General features: G+C 39.9%; 1 long non-coding RNA gene across 1 annotated transcript; it reads right to left on the reverse strand.

Moving 5' to 3' along the window:
* Positions 1-1,998: 1,998 nt before the first annotated feature.
* On the reverse strand, positions 1,999-4,363 carry LOC137049885 (uncharacterized). The gene is made up of 5 exons (XR_010899743.1): positions 4,221-4,363; positions 3,803-3,947; positions 3,473-3,526; positions 3,305-3,358; positions 1,999-2,528 (listed from the first exon to the last, which is right to left on the reverse strand). It is a non-coding gene; the product is annotated as an uncharacterized lncRNA (long non-coding RNA).
* Between the last annotated feature and the right edge of the window lie 16,348 nt (positions 4,364-20,711).

A 20,711-nucleotide genomic window follows, 5' to 3' on the forward strand; every position in this document is an offset into this window, starting at 1 on the left:
CTCAGATGCAGACAGCTCAAGCATCGGACCCTCTCCTCGTGCAGAAGAAGCCGCCTCGCGGGCTTCTGCACGGGGAGGAAGGGCATCAGAACTGTCTGATGATGATTGGGAAAGTGCCTCAGCAGTCCCAATCTCACCAGCCAGTTCCCGTTGCGATCCCCACGATCTAAGCCACCGCACCGCCTTTGTGGACGCGGGACCCGAACCGCAGGGAGCGCAAGCCTGGCTGGCCTTGTCAAACACGGCCAGGCAGGAGCGCAGCACTCTGATGGGGAGTGCTTCACAGTGCTCGCAGTCAGTTTCCTCGAGAGCTGACCGAGCGCGCTGCGCTCCCAAACAGTTCACACACATTGAGTGCGTGTCCCCACCCGTGAGATAACGAGGGCAGGGGTACACACACTTCCTGAACTGTTCACTCGTCATTCTACTCATTCAAAAGATTTAAGTCAAACACAGTCTCTCGTCTCACACACACACACACACAGAGCATTTGCTGAAGAGCGAAAGGCTAGCGCTATTGTGATGCGGCGTCCCTTTATACTTCTGGGTATGCCGTCACTTACTACATCATAACGTAGCACCAATCAGGATCGTTCTTAGTTTCATTCATGGTTCAGATGCGTCACGCTGTGGTCGTTCCCCAAAATAGTCATTTTACGATGCAGTGGGAGTTCCCTCGAGAAGGGAACAGCACTGCTGTGGCAGTGGAGAAATTAGCCAGAGAGGCTAAGCGCCAGCGGGAGCAGAGGGAACAGCACTGCTGCGGCAGTGGAGAAATTAGCCAGAGAAATTCAGCTCCTGCCGGAACGGAAGGAATGACACTCCTGCAATAGAGGAGAAAAGGTTAGATGAACAAATGGAGAAACAAATTGTGTATCCAACTGGGACTCTTATTTTGAAATGTCTGCTTGATTATTGCAGGATGCTCCTTCAAATTCATATGAGGGAGATTAAATATTATGACGCATTTAAAAGCTAATGGCCAAACGTGTCATTACAAAAGTTTACAATGCTGCTGCAGGTGAAATATAATGTGGATAGCACTGAATAAATATCTTTCGTCGGGTTAAATACTGATAATTGATCACTCAAACCTTATCTAAACCTCTCTACTTAACCGTTGGACTCGCACATCCAACATGTTTGTAGTTTTTTTTTAAACACTTTTATCGACGTTTGTAGTTCTAATCGAATTCTCGTCCAATTCACAATGTGATGTGGGCAATATTAGCCGGTAGTGTGCGTCGATGCACTTCGAATTCTGACCAGAAATAGTAACCCATCTGGGTATCTTTGGAATACCATTTCAGCATACTACGATTTGGGACATACTGATTCAATTTATTTTTTTATATTATTTAGTATGGATAGTATACGAATTGGGACCCAGGGACTATATGCTGTCTTACAACTGTGTGCAACAAATTATGACATTCACAGCAAAAAACGAAACACTGTCATTTGTAACAGCCAAAACCTATGTTTTTGCATACATCACATTATTATGCAGAGGCCCCTTTAAGAGACTGATCGAGACAGGTCTAACTGCAGAACCGCAGAACCCATATACGTCACTCACAACAGTCTGAGGGCGACAACAGCGCCACGCCACAGTCTCATGCCGGAAGTGGGCGGAGCTGATTTATCTTCGCATACATTGCTCTATTTGGAGCGTTTCAAGCCCAAAGTTTAAACGATGTTAATAATGTAAAGTATTTAATTAATAAGTTCTAATTGAAGATAGATAGAGAGATGATAGATAGGCTAGATAGATATACTCACTCATAGTTAAATCATATAAATATGTATTAAAATTAACAATACTGAATATTAATACAAAATCAAATAATTTACGTTAAAAAATGTATTTATAAAAAACATTGTAACGTTTTTAAAGTAAAAAGTTGCTATTATTTTTTATTTATTTATATTATGTCTTAAATATTATATTAGATAAATTGAACACAAATCTTAACACACAAAAAATGAAAACAAAGATTGAGCATTTGAACATTTATTTTTATGACACAATATATTTGTTTTTTACTCAAGCATCTCAGAATAAACCTTTTTTTCATAGTACATAATATATATTACACAATTCTACACTGTTATGCATGATTCAGATTAATCAAACAAACCCCAAAACACACAGAAATTGTTTAATTTTATAAAATGTTCCTTAAAAATCCCCTTAAGTAGCAAAGGCATCATATACTAGCTTGGGTTTGCTTTAAAAAAATACACAATCAGACCAAGGGGAATAAATTGAACTAAGTTGAAAGTTATTGCACAGCAGGTACATGACAAATTAAATCTAAAATAAATGTAACCTCTATAAACATTGACAACTGTCTCTTTGGCCAGTTGTCGGTCAACCATTCAGCCTGTGAAAGTTGAAGAGCTTTTTCCTAGTCTTCCACTTTCAAATTTCAGAAATCAGGGCTCTTCCACTAAACTGTTGAAAACTTTTGGTTGTTCCACAGTCTTTACACTGCAGTGCAGAGGTCTTCTGTGATCCGTGGCTCCTTCATGAGACAAGGGTACAAAAAAATAGGATGAAATGTTGGAAGTGTTTTAACAATATCGTGTGTTGAAGTCAGGATGTAGCATGTATAATAAAGTTGTGAAATTCAGTTTCTCATGTCTAAATTTCTGACATAAATGATACCCTGTCACAATCAAATTAATTAACCATTTTCAGTTCAAAGTGTATACAGAAATTAAAGGCAAGCACTTCATAGGGCTTCTCACACTGAGCTTATCGTCATTCTAAACACACTTTTAACCTCGGGTAAAGTAACATTTCACACTTTTATATTTACGTGCTTTGGACAGTCACTGAAACACTGTGCACTCTATATAAATAATAAAGTCAGCATTGAAGAGGAAAAACATCAAATGCAAACAGAAAACGCAATTGCAGCGAAGAAGAGACCATTTAAATTATTGTATAGTCTGAAATGTCCATTCAGGATAAACTTGTAATACAAGGACATGCAAAGCTTGAGCATTTATGAAAACATATTGTGTGCAGTGCAGTGTCTGTCAGTGACCCTGATACTGCACATATGTTATCCCATGGTTTATTAAAGTACAGTGTGGAACGGCAGTGTATGAATACCCAGGATTAATTATTCATCTCAGGTAAATGATGATCAGTGTGAAACATGAAGCAAGATAACCCAAGATTCTGTATACCCGGAGTTTACTATTTCAAGTGTGAAAAGCCCTCATGTTTTTTATCCTAATGAAGGGAAGCTTGTATTTAAAAAAAAAAAAACCTTTTCCTTCTTTTTCTTACCATTAACATGAAGATCATACTGTCAATAGAGCCATCCAACTGTTGTGGAACAGTCTAAAACAATCGAACATTATAGAAAAGAAGAACATTCCTGGAAAATGTGACATATAACAACACACTATCTGTATAAGTAGCTTATGTCTTTATTAGAGCCTTTTTAAAACTAACCTTGTTTTTGATCAGCTTCCATTATCCTGGGATGACATTCTGATTGTCAATTTACTGCAACAAAATCAAACAGATATATATAATGCTTGGTTGTGTACTTAATTTAATTTTAATGGGACACATTCAAACACATGAAATAGTGTTTGCATTTTGTTAGCTTAAGCACTATATATATATATATATATATATATATATATATATATATATATATATATATATATATATATATATATACACTTGAAACTTTATAACCAACTAATTCAAAAGGGACAACAAATAAATACTATTTCTTGCTACTGTGTATAAACAAATAACTCAAAACCTTCATACCTCCATGGACAGCTGCTTTTTGAAGTGAATTTGAAGGTGTACTGTGCCATCTGGTCAGTTTAAAACACTGGGCAATAGAAACTGTTGCAGAATGTCTTGCATTGATGTACATGAAGTAATGCTGATCCTCTCCAAATCGTAATGCCTCAATAAATTAGTGGCAAAAACACATAAAACACTGGTCAGTATCAGATAAAAGCAAATAAAAAATACGGCGCCAGCAACAAAATAAAACCACAAACAATTATGTTACTTAAACCAAGACCATATCAACAGACGCGATAGACATCGTAAAGCAGAGCACATTAGAAAAAAATAGAGCCACGTTCTATAAAGTGTTAATACAACAATGATGGATCAAATACACAACACAAATAAACTTGATAGATTAAAACCACAACACAAAACAGCTGTTTACCGTGCTCTCTTCTTCCGCCGTGCCGATTGTTGTTTTCGTGAACTCCGCCCACTTCCGGCATGAGACTGTGGCATGGCGCTGTTGTCCTCAGACCGTTGTGAGTGACGTATATGGGTTCTGCGGTTCTGCAGTTGGTTATTATTGGACTGATCACTTGACTTATGTTGGTGATCACTTGACTGATCACTTGACTTACGTACTACATGTTGGTGATGTAGAATAGCGGTATCTTCAGTGGGATTGCAGCAACGGTAGATGATACATCTTTCTCTACCTTCTTGTGATAATATTTGATTACTTTTATATGTGACGCTATGAAAGAGTGATTCCCTCATGAGGCAGCGCGTGTCTGTGTAGGCCTACCTACCATTAAACGTGTGAAATACAGAATTTTCGCCTTCATGCTCTTTATTTTCATTATACAATGAGAGTTATCTGGGTCAAAGCGTTACACATTGATCATAAGATTTTTGCACAATTTGCTTGGCATTATAATGCACGCTATTAATAGGAGATACACCTGTAGTACCCGTTTTGGCCACAATCTTACATACACTTCCTTTAAGCATTGTAGTGTGTAGGCTGTAGAATGCTCTGAAAAGTGAAGCTCACTTTTATTTAGTGAAATCACAGCCTTTGAGGTTTACAGAATCATGATATACGTTTTTTCTCTCCAGAATATGAGATGGCTTGAACCAGTATAACTTACTTTAAGGTATTGATGTTATATTTTAAAACGGGTTCTATAAAATACATTTTACAGTTTGGTCCGGATTTCTGACTTTCGAGAAGAGCATGACATGACTCAAATGTAATGAAGACGTTAAATATATCGAGGTGATCATTTAACCATCAGTTTGTGTTGTTAGACTGTTTTCATTACAATGGCAAAGTGTATATTTCTCTCTTTGCTGCAATATGCCACCTACACGAGCCGAGCTCCACCTGTTCGCTATCGGTATGTTCAACGACTGGTTCACTTCGTTTACGTCACTCATTTCACGAACAGCATGCACCAGTTTGTTCAATTCGTTCACTAACAAGATCTCCCGATCAGAGTCAGACTCAAAGCATCTCGGTCAGTAAAGGGCGTATTTGTTCACTGATTCAACAAATTACATGATCCGGAACTTCTCATACTTGAACGCTATTCGCTCATGGTTTGTCATTCTTTGACAGAATGAAAATGTCCACAGAGATGTCCACTCTGTTTGTGGAGAGAGGATTTTCAGTGAACAAAATAGACCACATGAATGAGTGATTCATTAACCTAGAAGATTAGTTCAAGAATGAATGTAGGTGATATCCCTCAGACTTTCAGACCATTTACAGGCAGTTCCTGTATATGTCAATGGTATGTTCATGTTTACATTGCTCTTAGTATGTCTCATGAATAAACCGAGATTCAGCAGGCTCACAACATGAGAAATTGTTTAGAAGCTTAAAATGTCCGCTTCTAATTTAAACAATAAGAAATTTAATGGGGATGCAATGTGCCACGTTCATTAGTGGTACCAATATGTGTTTGTACATTCAGTCTTGTCAAAGTTACATGCCGAATTGACAACACGCTGACATCAGATAAATGTCAGTTAAGCCAATCGATGTCAAGATGTAGCCCAAGTAGAAGAATGACGACAGGACCCAAGTATCCACATAAAATGTTTTAGTCCGCTAGCCTAGCGGCTCGCATGATTGCAATGTGAAACCCAAAAAACCTTACTGAATGTATCAAATCAAACATGAACTTCGGTTCCGACGTTGGGGCAGACTTTCAGTTGTGAAAATGCCCTGAGTTGAAAATGCTAGCAAGATGGTAGTACTCACTGAGACGAGCCCTGTGTATATAAGCTTACGTGAGCCTCGAGTTGAGAAGTATTGAATCAAAGGCGATGCTGAGAAACTGTCAATGACAGGAAGGTAAATCAGCTGTCTATATACACCTCCTATCATTGAACTGATTAGTTTAATGTGCTCCTCTTGTGTTCAATTAGGTTTAATTATCTGAGCCTTCTCCACCTGTGTTTAATAAGATTTAATTGTCTGAATGTGCTTCTCCCGAAATTAGTTAATAAAACTTCAATTAGTGAGAAAGAAATGACTCCGCACAGAGGTTTCCTGTATAATAACATTATTTGAGAGATTTAGTTTCCTTGAGAAAAATCCACATATAGTGTATCATACTATTTATATCCATGTATAAATCCAAATTAATTCATTTTATTTACTAAAATATTATTAGTTAATTGGTTTCTGTATGTAAGAAAGAGAACAATCACAACAATGTAAAAATTAAATTACATTTCTGTACTAGAAAAAAAATCTAAGTTGTGATTTCCCCGCTATATTGCCATATGCACTATCAGGGCCATGAACATTTTGTAAGAAGCATAAAAGGAGGTGGCTGACAACTCTTGTGGGAAGAGTTCATAAACATTTATCGCAGTGTGTTAATATTGTGGTATGTGGTAATAAATGTAATGGTATGGCTTTTTATTTTGTTTCTTTATTATGCAGTGGAAGACGCAGAGACGCTGAAGCAGAATCCACTGATGAGGAAAATACGAAAAAATGATGAACCTGCTGCTCCAGTCTCCAGTCTCTCATCCAGACGGATGGGCAAAAGTGGTGTTGGGAAGAGTGCATCTAGAAACACAATCCTGAGACAGAGAAATTTGAATGTATTCAGTCACCAGTGAATGTGAAGTTGCTCACGCCACGTTTACGCAGATCTGTGTCTGTAGTTGATACTCCTCCATTCTTTGACACACAGATGAACCTTGAGGAGTTAGTGACAGAGATCATGAAAAGTGTTTATATATCCAGTTCTGGACCGCACGCTTTTCTCATTGTGTTTGCTCTGGGCAGATTCACTGATCGTGAGCAGCAGATTCCTCAGATCATTGAGATGATGTTTGGAGAGGGAGTGTTAAAATACTCCATCATTCTCTTCACTCATGGAGATCTGCTAGAAGGACAGACAGTAGAGGAGCTCATTCAGGAGAACTGTAGAGTAAGAGATCTAGTTGATCAGTGTGGAGGCAGATTTCACGTCTTCAACAATAAAGCTCAGAATAACAGAGAGCAGGTGAATGATCTACTGCAGAAGATTGACTCAATGATAGAGCAGAATGGAGGAGGACACTAAAGTAACTTGTATATTATTATTATTGTAATTATTATTGTAATGTGTAAATGAGTTCTGTAGTATTTCAGTATTGGTCTTGTTTGTCCAGGTGGTTTGTACATTATAATGCAATATTTGTGATATTTTGTAAGATAATAAACAATGATGTTTTAAACCCAAATCAGTATTTCATTAACATATTAAACTATTAGGTAATAATGAATTTATCAAGAAAATTAATATACAGTCAGTATTAACATTCACATTTTGATTCTTCTGTCTGGGTTTATTTTGTGATTACTGGTTGAATGTACAGTATGACAAGTAATGCATAGCTGGTAATAAATCATATTCATATTCGGTAACGCTTTAGATTACGGCCCGGAAAGTACTGCATAATTAAAGCAAATTTACAGCATAACTTTCGGTAATTATAGTGTAACTATAAAGTAAGTATGTGTAGGTATAAGAGAACAATATGTAATATTGGGGGAATAAAGGGGTAACTATCAGGAAAATTAACAAATTATTTATACTGTAAGTATTTTTTAATTAAGGGGTAATTATACTGTAAGTATTTTTTAATGAAGGGGTACTTATACTGTAAGTATTTTTAATTAAGGGGTAATTATACTGTAAGTATTTTTAATTAAGGAGTAATTATACTGTAAGTATTTTAATTAAGGGGTAATTATACTCTAAGTATTTTAATTAAGGGGTAATTATACTGTAAGTATTTTTAATTAAGGGGTAATTATACTGTAAGTATTTTTAATTAAGGAGTAATTATACTGTAAGTATTTTAATTAAGGGGTAATTATACTCTAAGTATTTTAATTAAGGGGTAATTATACTGTAAGTATTTTTTAATTAAGGTGTAATTATCCGTGTAGTTATGGGGTAAGTATGAATGTGCGGGCTGTAAATTAAAGTGGCTCTTGTTCCGCTCTTCTTTCATGTAGTTAGTACAATAAAGTACTATAAAAAACACATACACAATCTGATATCATTCTGAAATATTTATTTGAAAAACAACTTAATTCAAAATATATATTTTTTAAATAAACCTTTCATTTCAAATGATAACGTCCTGACAGAAAGAGACACGTTTCGTCCCTTTCTCTTTCTAGTACGCCAAGTAGGATCAAGTAGTACACCAAGAAATGCTGTCATAATTTAGTAATTGTTTCATATCCGACCAGCTGTTACCAGCACGTTTCATCTGAAATTCTTTTTTATTCTTGTTTGTTTCTAATTGCTATTATCATACATTATGTTATTGTTTGTATACTGTTGTGAGCATAAAAAAAAAAAAAACAGCATCAGACATCCACATGACCAGAGTTTTTCAGCGCGAACTTCACGCTTCAAGTTACGTGAAGCCTGAAATCAACCCTCGCATGCACACGCAGATAACTGCTGGTCGGATGCAATATATTGTTATTTTTCTTACAAACACAGTTTAACCAGTGTTGGGCAGTAGCGTCGCTACAAGTAGTGACGCTACTAGCTTAACTAAATTTTTCAGTAGCGTGGTGGTAGCGTTGCTGTTTTCTCATTGAAATAGCTTTTCAGTAGCGAAGCTCTTCTGTTGATCAAGTAGTGCGGTAGCGTCCACACAAGCTAACGTTACATTTCCCCAAGCATTTCTGAGGATCAAGCTCAAATTGGAAACACAACTGATAAGTCGCAGATATACTTCACTTTCTACGTTCCTTTCTGCCTCGCGCAGACGCGCACAGATGCACGCACGAGCCTTTCAAAGTACTCCTTTGGCACAAGTTGAGTTGTAAATTAACTTACAGTTTGTCCTGCAAAAGTGCCCCCAAGTCTAAATTGAGCATAAATGTAAACACACAGGTGCATATGCATTTCATACAGATGAACATAGACACACACACTCTCAACACCTGGTTTTGTTAATAATATGGATCACATGTTTTTGTTGCCAAATTGATTTCGGACAGTTTTTGAATAACTGAAAAATTATGCATGTCTATATGCTTGACTTTTATTGATCACTGAGATAGCATTAATATGAATGAAGTTGGTTTAATATAAAATTAATTAAATAAAAGTAGCTTAGATGTAGTAAACTACTTTTGTCAAGTTGCTTTAGCTTAGCTTGCTACATTTCCCAGGGGGTTAGCTTCAGTGTAGTGAAGCTTAATTTAATGTAGAGTAACTGGTAGCTTAGCTCACTACATTTTCCAAGTAGCTTGCCCAACACTGCGTTTAACTTCAGAAGACATTGATTCATCCATTAGGATCGTATGGATTACTGTAGTTATTGCTGTATGTGCTGTTTGATGCCTTAACTCTTAGAAACCCCAAAAAGTTTTAATTAGCAGAGATTATTTATTTATCTGTGTTCATCTGAGGAAATAGAGTCATATACATCTTGGATGGCATGAGGGTAAAATACTAGTAAACGGTGAGGACATTTCTGGGCAAACTGTATTTTGGGGGTAACCGTTACAGAATACTAGCTAGAGACATGTGGGATCCTTCTTAAGATTCATCTGTGGCAAGGAAGAAAAAGAAGCGGAACATGAGGAGGATGAAGCCAAGCAAGAGAAAGTGTTCTAAATCTGTTTAAACAGTTAAATGATAAAATGATTGAATGACTGACAACCAAAAAAAAAAAAAAATTAAAATTAAAGTAAAATATCCTAATTGAATGAAAACTATAAACGCTGTTATTTTACAGGTATTTCCTGAATGAACTCAAATGACTGGCGGCAGCAGAACATTAAACACTAACAGATCTCTCAAGATCTCCACATCTTCGCTTATTACAATTAGAGGTTGAACGACTTCAGATTTTTTAAAGTCGACATTTATGTCAGGAAAGTTGGCGTCATTAATGAACAAATGAGCCTGAACCTGGAGCTGAGGCATGAACACAGGTTTTCTTGTTCACAGGACAGCTATGGCTTATGACAGCGCTGCTCATAAGGTTAATGCTCCTACATGACAGCTTTTATCAGTTCTTTTGTCTTTGAGTCATTATATTTCTCACAGATTTCTGCCCGTCCGAATCAGACACAGATAAAGCAGCACAATAAAGATTACATATGAACACATTAGTGAAAGAGCGATTTATTGTGTGAATTAATTCTACCTGCCAGCGTACCATATAGAAAAAACCTGTTTGGTTCATATATGTCACAGACACGCCAGTCTCCAACATCACGCACTCACAACGCACACCCTCTCCCGAATTCTAATCACGCACACCTGCTCCTCATCACCACCCCAATCTACCACAGCACAAAAGACACACACACCCCATCAGTCACTGTCCGGTCTCGTCTATGAGAAGGTACTAACGCTCTCTACTTTACCTCATTACTCCCTCGAAGTATCCCAGTGATCTTCTACGTCTCTTGTCAGAATCTCCTAGTGTTACCCTGTCCAGTGTGTGTGTCTCCAGCGAACTCTCAAGCGAACTCTCCAGTGATTTCTCCAGCAAAGTCTCCATTGATTATCTCCAGCGATCTCTACAGCAATTCCCACCACCCTCACGAAGACTCACAGTCACCTGCCCACCTGCACTTCACTTCAGTTTCACTCTCTGGTGCTCAATAAACTCAGTTAACTAACAACTTTGTCTCCAGCAGTCTTTGTACCCGTGACAGAAGACCGGACCGACACCATGAGCACCGGATGAGTTCCCTGGATCCCTTCCAGGAGCTGGTGGATGCGGTGCACCGCTCGCTGCGCTCATCTCCACCGGCACCCGCTTCCGCATCGCCAGCACACCTGCCTCAGCACAGCTGATCGCCAGTCCCATGGCCAAACCAGCGCCCTTCTCTGGATCGGCGGAGGACGGCAACGGTTTTCTCCTGCAGTGCTCGCTGGTCCTGGAGATGCAATCGCACCTATTCCCCACTGAGCGATCACGAGTGGCTTTCATCGTCTCCCAGCTGAGCGGCAAGACAATACGATGGGTGGAAACCTTGTGTGCTCAAGAAAATGAGAGTCTCGATTCCCTTTCCAGTTTTACGGCTCACTTCAAGGAATTGTTCGGAAGCCCAGCATGGTATTCTTCGGTTGGTGAGCAACTCTATCAATTAAAACAAAATAACATGTCTGTACATGAGTATGCCTTGCAGTTTCGCACATTGGCAGCCGCCAGTGGATGGAATGAACGATCCCTTTTGACCACCTATCAGCAAGGATTAGATCCCCGCGTGCGGTTGCATCTCGTGGCATATGAGGATTTCATCGGGCTTGAGCGCTTCATCCAACTCTCCATCCGGTTCGCCACCCGTATGCAAGCGTGCCTTGAAGAGCACCAAGACCAATGTCAGAGCCTGCCGTCCCTCCGTCGACCAGAGCCCGTCAGCCCTTCAGAACCAGTCCACGAACCCATGCAACTGGACCATCACCGATTAACCCCAGCAGAACGGAGAAGAGGGTTGACCAACGGCCTGTGCTTATACTGTGGAGCTGCCGACCATTACATCTCCAAGTGTCCTACACGTCCATCCAGGCCTTTGGTGAGTGTGATCTGTCCAGCTACATATAAGAGCCGACCATTGACCACTGTTGTCAACCTCATTACTGCCGTAGTTTCCCTGTCAGTCTCAGCCCTCCTCGATTCCGGTTCCGCTGGGAACTTCATCTCCGGCACCCTCTGTCGTCAGCTCCGCCTCCCAATGACCCATACTCCGACAAACTTTCAAATTGAGTCGATCACCGGCAAGCCGTTAAGCAGACAGTATTTCAGCCTCCTGGCCGGTCCATTGAAGCTTCAGGTTGGGCTTTTACACATGGAGGAGACTCAGTTACTGGTTCTGGAGGAATCCACCGCTGACATGGTACTAGGGCGTCCGTGGTTGGAGCAGCACAGTCCTGTCATCTCGTTGAGGTCTGGTGAGGTCCTCAAATTGGGAGTTGTTTTAATGGATGTCTTTCTGCTCTGCCTGTCTCCATTACGTCTCATTCCAGAAATATCACTGTCTGTGCCACCTCTGTAGAAAGCCCCGTGGATCTGTTCACATTCCCGACTGTTATTCAGACTTCCAAGACGTCTTCTGTCCTCACCGGGCTTCCAAGCTGCCTCCCCACCGGCCATGGGACTGCGCCATCGACCTGCTTCCAGCCAAGCCAGTGCCCAGGGGAAAGATTTATCCCCTTTCCCTACCGGAGGAGAAGGCCATGGAGAATTACATCAAGGAAGCATTCGACCAGGGCTACATTCGACCATTCACGTCCTCTGCTGCTTCCAGCTTTTTCTTCGTGGCCAAGAAGGACAGAGGCTTACGGCCCTGCATCGATTACCGAGCCCTGAATAAAATAACAGTTAAGTTCAGATATCCCCTTCCTCTCGTCCCATCCGCGCTAGAACATCTCAGTGGTGCCACTGTCTTCACCAAGTTGGACCTGCACAGTGCGTACAACCTCATCCGGATATGTGAGGAGGACGAGTGGAAGACCGCCTTTGTGACCCTTACTGGCCACTACGAATATCTGGTGATGCCCTTTGGCCTGGCAAACGCCCCCTCCGTATTCCAGGATTTCATCCATGAGGTGCTCCGGGAGTTCCTCCACCACTCTTAGTCTTGGTTTACATCGACAACATCTTAGGGTGCTTTCACACCTACCTTGTTTGGTCCGGATTTTCGGACTTTTCAGTTTGGTACGAACCAAAATTACAGGTGTGAAACCTCCCCCGGACCATGGTTCGGTTCGGTTCAGAACAAAGGTTCGGTTCGTTTCTTGTGTGAAAGCATTTTCTGTATAGTTCGGACTTTCAGACCATTTACAGGAAGTTCTGGTGTAGGATTAGTGAAAAAACACAGATTAAACTCACTGCACATGTGAGCAGAAGTGATGGAGCGCGCAGCATTTTAACCAGAACCGCTTGTGTACTTATGTCAGCTCGCGTGAACAGCGTGCTCTGCTTGACTATATGAGTTTCGGTTTATTTATGAGACCACTCCAGTTCATGTGCAACGCAAATGATCACTCCGTCACGGGATGTCTGCTATATTATTTATTTAAGCTTATTTATTAAATTCAGGCAAACGATGAAACATTTATTAAAATTAAGATACAAAATAAAGCTTTCTACAAAACAAATCTTAATGTCTTTGACATATATTGCACATCTGTGCACGTTTCATAATCAATTTAGCCTAGATGAAATTTAAAAATAACATTATAATATTTAAACATAACTATAAAATAAAATACATTGTTTGGCTAAAAAGCCTATCTTTTAGGAGCTCCTCCTTTCCTGTCGGCGCCGATAAAATGTTTGCTCAACGAGGACGTTCATTTGGTGAATTTGCCTCGAGTATAGTTGGTGCTGCAGATAGTAATGCCATAATATTAACAGTATTGGCAACGATGCGTCTGCTGTTCATTCTTGTCAAAAGTTAGCCGCTGAATTGACAACACACTGACGTCAGACGCACGTCCGCTAACAAACCAATCAATGTTAAGATGCAGCCCACATAGATGATGACGACAGGACGCCAGTGCGTCATGTAAAGTTCTTTGGTGCGCTGACATAACTGCAATGTGAAAGCAAACCAAAACGAACCAAATGTCCAAACACGAACTTTGGTTCGGACCTTAGTGCGGACTTTCAGGTGTGAAAACGCCCTTAATCTACCCCCGGAACCTGGCCAAACATCACCGTCACGTTGCGGAGGTCCTGCAATGCCTGAGGGAGTTCCAGCTCTACCTCAAAGCCGAGAAGGAGCACCCCGAGCACACCGAACCCATCCTACCCAGTAAGCTTTTCATGAGTCCCATTTCCTGGTCCGAGGATACCTTGCCTTCCTCCAATGCTTCCACCCCCGCCGGGCTGTCCCCCCAACTGTGTCCCATTGCTATACCCCTGCCTGTGTCACATTTCACTCCTGGGTTTGAGAGCTGGTCTCTTGGAGAGTCAATGAGAGAGAAGGTTTTTCAACTTTTAAAACTGTATTTTTCTTTTGTTGAACATCCGATGTATATGTACATGAATGTAGAAGGACCACTTTTCTCTGCTCTCTGAAAAATGTATTCTGTATTATATGTAATCTGAAACAATATTTAATTCAGCCTGTTTCAGGACATTTTAGCAATATAAACATATATTTTGTTTATAGCCGTCACATTTAAAATATAGGCTTATAAATCATACAGGATGAGTTTTTTTGAGAAAGTAAAAATGCAGAATGTTTCCTATAATGGGTAGGTTTAGGGGTAGTGTGTGTGTGTGTGTGTGTGTGTGTGTGTGTGTGTGTGTGTGTGTGTGTGTGTGTGTGTGTGTGTGTGAGATTCAGTGCTTTAACATTGGATTATATCTACTACATGAGTGAATTAACAGACACTGTCATCCGCGCCCTCAGCTCTCCTTCACAGACATGCATGCACTCTTTACTGCCTTCACTGGATTGCACTTGCACTCCGTCCGTAGCTCATTTATAAAATAAAATACTGAAGCTTTACAGAAATGGGTCATTTCTGAGCTATTGAAGTAAAACCCTGCTTATTCAAGACGCACATTTATTGCATGGATCTAAAATGCATATGCACAGTTCTGATGAATGATACATTAAATGTAATGTAATGTTGTTTAACTGAATATACAAAGCAAACTGCTAAAGTAACTACAACATTACCAACATTGAAATAAGATTGTGCGGCTTATCTCTCAATCAGAGGCGCATTAAAGTAGCGTCCGATACTAGCAACAGTAGACACCGGCGCGTTTACTTCAGAATCATCAGAAGGAAAGTCATAAGGAAAGTGTTCCGTATAAAGAGAACAAAGAAGGCTTTTCTTTCTATTCCGTGAAGAAAAGTTAGTTTAGCATTAGCTGGAAACGTGCCTGATATTTCCTCTACATGAAAGCATTGTATGTTTAATGCCTGGAACACTTTAGTAAGGTTGTGTAGCCATTAACGCTATCATACACAATAGTCAGCATTAACTAACAATACTTTTAAAGCCTTTTTAAATGTTGGCTTATTTCAATTTCTACAAATTGTCACGTCACAAACAAAGGAAAACTGGTGCGAGGACTCAAGTGCAGGAAATTATAATTTATTCACAAAATAAAACATACAAAACAAACACCCACAAGGGGGCTAAAGACTAGTTATGGGACATTTGAAGCGAGGCTCTGGAGCTTGTGTCGAGTAAAAAGGGGCATTCCAGATGAAGCCTCGATTTGAGGCTTGTATCCTTTCCGTGAAAATCACGTGATGATGACAAACAAGGCCTCGTTTTCTGTTGAATACGTCATTGCTTCATTCTGAGTATCGCTTTCGGACTAGGGTTGCCACCTGTCTCTGACAAAAAACCTGGACATATCGAATGACCTGACCGACCGCTTTGCTCACAAGTGAAAATGTCCATTAGACATTAGACCCATAAGACAAAATTGGCCTTTGTGCAGTAAGATAGCATAGTCATGACTCATGAATATTTTAAACATCTCAAGTATCTTACTTAAAGGGGTACTTCAGCGCTGGGAAGATGAATCTGTATTTAAACTGGGTCATCAATGCAGTAGAAATGTGAAATTATTTTTGAATTTGGTGCCTTCTAGACTGAGAAAAGACAGAAAATTTATTTTTGTCCCATGGGGATGAAAGACTACAATTCCCAGAATGCTTTGCTGCCCTGTGAGGCCATTCCCAATGCCACCAACTTCATTACAGTGACTGAGTTAGAGAAGACACTACAATTAAAAACTGAACGTGTGTGTTCAATATAATGAGTCACCGGGCGAGTCTCACAGCACTGAGCACTAACTGCACGAGTGATGAGAGCTGAGGTAATCGCGACTACACTCGCGGCATACATTCACAACTCGAGTTCAATCTGGCGCGTTTCAGTTCATGCCTTTGCAAGCTTAACTTTCATAGAAATGAATTTGAGAAGTTAAAAGACTTACATTGCTCACTATAGCTCCGTTTAAATGATCCTGTAGCTGCAAGCTGAGCTGTCCCTGCAAGCTGAGTGTTATCTCCCATCCCCCAATGGCGGATTCAAAACATGCGGAAATGGCTCCCTCTGCTGGCTGTAGTCTTTAGCCTCTGGGCAAACATTCCTCCTATGATGCAAAAATCGTCATTTTGCATCATAGGAGGAATTTTTCCAGAAATAAAATGCATAAATCTCTTATCTCAGGGAGATATGAGGGGGGAAAGCACAATAATTTGAATATACTCCAGGGTTTCTACTGATACAAAGCCATATGCTAATCGCTGAAGTAACCCTTTAACTTATAGCTTACCTGATTGCTAGATACTGGTGCTTGTGCTTGCTTTTGCTTCCTCTTTGTTAAAGAAATAAGTAGAGGGATGACATTAACAACAAACGATGTTCACGACGTACAATCTTCTTCACTGCTTCAATTTGCCGCCTGTAGTAACTGGCTAGCTGCCAAGACAGATGCGCTAGATGACGTAGCCTACGTCACGTCAACCAACACACGACCCGTTCCCGAGCCAATTATAGCGCATTCTACACACAAGAGACACCCTATGAGAGACACCGATTACTCTGTGCATAATGCATAGGCTATTTCAAGTGAGAAAATAGTACATTGAACATACATAATCACGTAGCCTTTTGAAAACCGGGACATTCAGTGTCCCGGGAGAGTGGATAATTTTCCCGGGACAGGTTATTAAAAAGAAGGACAATCCCGGTAAAACCGGGACAGGTGGCAACCCTATTTCGGACAAAAGTGGTTCGAAACCTTGCGCCTCTTGTGGGGTTTGCAGGCATTTGCATTGGTGTTGGTTGTATGTAGTAGCGATATCATTATATATCATAGCTTGTATTATATATTCTATTACATTATACTTAGTTTAGTATATTATTAGAGTAAATTAGCCTATATCTAGTTGTAATACCTATACTAGGTAATTTTATATATATATATATATATATATATATATATATATATAGCCTATATTAGTAGTAGTGTTATTATTATATATTATTGCTATTATTATTATTATTATTATTATTATTATTATTAATATTATTATAAGACTAGACTGTATTAGGGAAAGCTTTTCCCATCCCTGTTGCAGTTTGCTGTTCCACAATTCCAGTCCCATAAGCACTGCACTCACAATAATTTATTTACAATCATTCTGGGCATTCACTGTCATCACGAACCCAAAGAACTACTGAATAGTTGAACACAAAGTTGTGTGTTTTTGTGAGTTGAGTGTGCATAGGTTAATACAAGCAGAGTAAAATACTTTATTAATACAGAGGCAATAGAAAAAGGGTGTGCCCACACTATGACAATTTGGTTGCTCAGGATGTGTGTGCGATGCATTGCTTTACACAGCAGGTGTCACTAGGGAGCACACTGTTTCATGAGGCTTCAGGTAAATTAATCTTTTGGTGAACCAATGGGCTGGAAAGCCTCAGTGGTTCAGGAAGCCTCATTTGGCCATCACTACTAAACACATAATAGAACATAAACCAAATTCAAAACATACCAAAAGAAGTCACGGGGGACCGGGACACGCAGACAGTACAAGGATCCAACATAGACTGACAAACAAAAGGAGCTTATAAAGGGAAGAAATCAAGATGAGACAGATGGAAGAAATCAAACACTAATCAGATAACAAGGGGGAGGGATCAGACAATGACAGAAGCACATGCTCAAAATGACAAAACACACATGGGCACACAAGACAGGACAGGCATATGACACTAATGCAATTTTAGATAGGCTATTAAAGTTTATAATAATAATAAAACAAAGTAATAATATGAAACTAACATTAACAATGGACAAAAGTTTTTTTTTTTTTGGTAATACTTAACAGAAAGGTTCATTAGGAAACAAACTAATAATGAACTGCACTTATAAAGCATTTATTTATCTTTGTTAATGTAAATTTCAACATTTACTAATGCATTATTAAAATCTTGTTAACATTAGTTAATGCACCGTGAACTGATGCGAACAAACCATGAACAGCTGGATTTACATAAACTGATGTTAAAGCCCCACTTGGCTACTTTTGCTCTCGGGGTCCCCCTAAAGTTGGGAAAAAATAATGTCCTCAACTACTGTCGTAAGATCTGTCCTCCTACATCAGGGGACGCCATCGCCCGTGCATTTGTTGACATGACAACCCTGATAGCCCTGAACTAGTGATGCGTGGGTCGTCTCATAACCCGCGGACCCCGTATGTCTATTTAATGGTCGCGGGTGCGCGGCGGGTTGTAAAAATATATACAGTGGTGCGGTGCGGGCCAAATAACTTCATAAAAGCGTCCCGCGGGTCGGTGCAGCACTAACAGTTCCCCTGAACACTGCAAGAGGAGTTCTTCTGGCGGCGCGTGTGAAATGTCTTCATCCCAGGTACAGTCAGTGGCTTATGTTTCAGCATGTCATATGAATATAATTTCATGGGTTTTATTTTTTTCAAACGCCAAATAATCACGATGCTCACGTTTACAAGCCAGCATCATTATAGTAGTCTATTGGTTAGCGTTTTCCAGAATCTATATGATACTTCAGTTCAATGTTTGAGTGGTCGGTAATCACCGTAACAAGCAGGACAGCATCGGTCGGGCACGCCTCCTTCAGCTAACGCTGGTCACATGTTGATCCTCGTCCTGCCTTTAATCCCATCACTTTTTCATTTCCTCTTATTGCTTTCCTCCAACAAAACCTTTTCTTTCTTATTTGTTTCAGCTGCTTCAGACATGACTATATTATCCGACGAACAAAGTTGGGCTCGCACGTCCGAATGTAAGGAAGTGTGGGTGTTGGTGGAAGTGACGTATATGCCGTAAAGCAGTCGAATTTTGTAGTTCTTTTCTTTTTCTCGGGTTACTACCCGAAACCCGAAGTTTAAAAGTACGATTAAAAACGATACAGACCCCATCAGGCTATGGCAGACGTGTCATTCAACCTATTGTAAGTCGATTTATCACCACAAGAGTCTTAAAAAATATATTATGAAGGTTGAAAAGTTACCTAGTGCTGCTTTAACAAAAATAAACAAATGAACTGCTCATGGCTAGTTCATGTTAGTCAATACATTAACTAATGGTAACTAATAAACCTTATTGTAAAGTGTAACTGTTTTTTTTTTTTTTGGGGGGGGGGGGGGATAACACTTTAGAATGTTTCATTAGTTAATGCATTAGTTAACATGAACTAACCATTAAAACACCTCTGTTCAGCATTAGTTCATCTTTGTTAACATTAGTTCATATAAATCCAGCTGTTCACATCAGTTCATATGTGCATACAATAATGTTACCAAGATTTTAATGATGCATTAGTAAATGGTCAAATTAAAATTAACAAAGATAAATAAATGCTTTATAAGTGCAGTTCATTATTAGTTCATGTTAACTAATGAACCTTATTGTAAAGTGTTACTGGGTTTGTTGCCCACTCTCTGACCTCTGAAGACTTCTGTGTTATTCACAGCCTGACTAAGACACATTAGGGGAAGCATTTTAATAATCCTATGAATGCATATAAGAAAATGCATAATTGAATCAAATTAATTGAATTGTATAGAATTTTAATGTTAATCGAATTGAATCATTCTGAATTGGCAAAAAACGTTTTTGAATCGAATTGAAAACCTATGAATCATGAATCAAAACGATTCGCTGCCTACACAAAGATTCACAGCCCTAAAATTGGCCTAATGATGATGATACAATCTTATTTTTGGGTCTGCTATAGAATGCAGAAGTCCCTCACATGGTCTACAGATGTACCTCCCTGAAATCGCAGCTCAAATAGCCGAGTCAAAGTTCAAAACCATCATTCTTTCATTTGATCACTTGCGAAAACAACCGCAGATCATAGTTCATCAGCGGTATTTCAAACATAGGTCAACCTCAAAGGTCATATCCCCCCCCCCCCCCCCCCCTGTGGGGGGGTCTGTGGGGGAGGGGAACGATGTGGGTGGTCTATTCAGGAAGTGGGCGTGGTAGGTCAAAGGTCCCCATCAATCAATCAAATTTTGACACGTGCCGTAGTATATTTGTCAGGGATCAGGAAGTGGAGGACCCAGATGCAGAGTGAACAACAATGACGATTTATTAACAAGACAGATCAACAGACACAATGGGGTAGTGGATGAGTGACAGTCCAAACACCAGGGCAGGGGAAAGACACGACGATGACGGGCAGGGGAGGATGACCACTGAGACCAGTCCAGGCAGCCAATGAACTTCACGACAGCTTGGGAGGCAACACCAGGCAGGGCGATGGTGGACCAATCCAGGCAGGAACCTGAGGCTTGATGTTCTCACAGAAGCAGCTCCCGTCTTGGCTGACAGGCAGTGGAGACAGCGGCCAGGGAAAAACTTAGGACAGAAAACAACACAGGACACACACACAC

This window comes from Pseudorasbora parva, chromosome 2, assembly GCF_024679245.1.
Source record: "Pseudorasbora parva isolate DD20220531a chromosome 2, ASM2467924v1, whole genome shotgun sequence".
Lineage (NCBI taxonomy): Eukaryota > Metazoa > Chordata > Actinopteri > Cypriniformes > Gobionidae > Pseudorasbora > Pseudorasbora parva.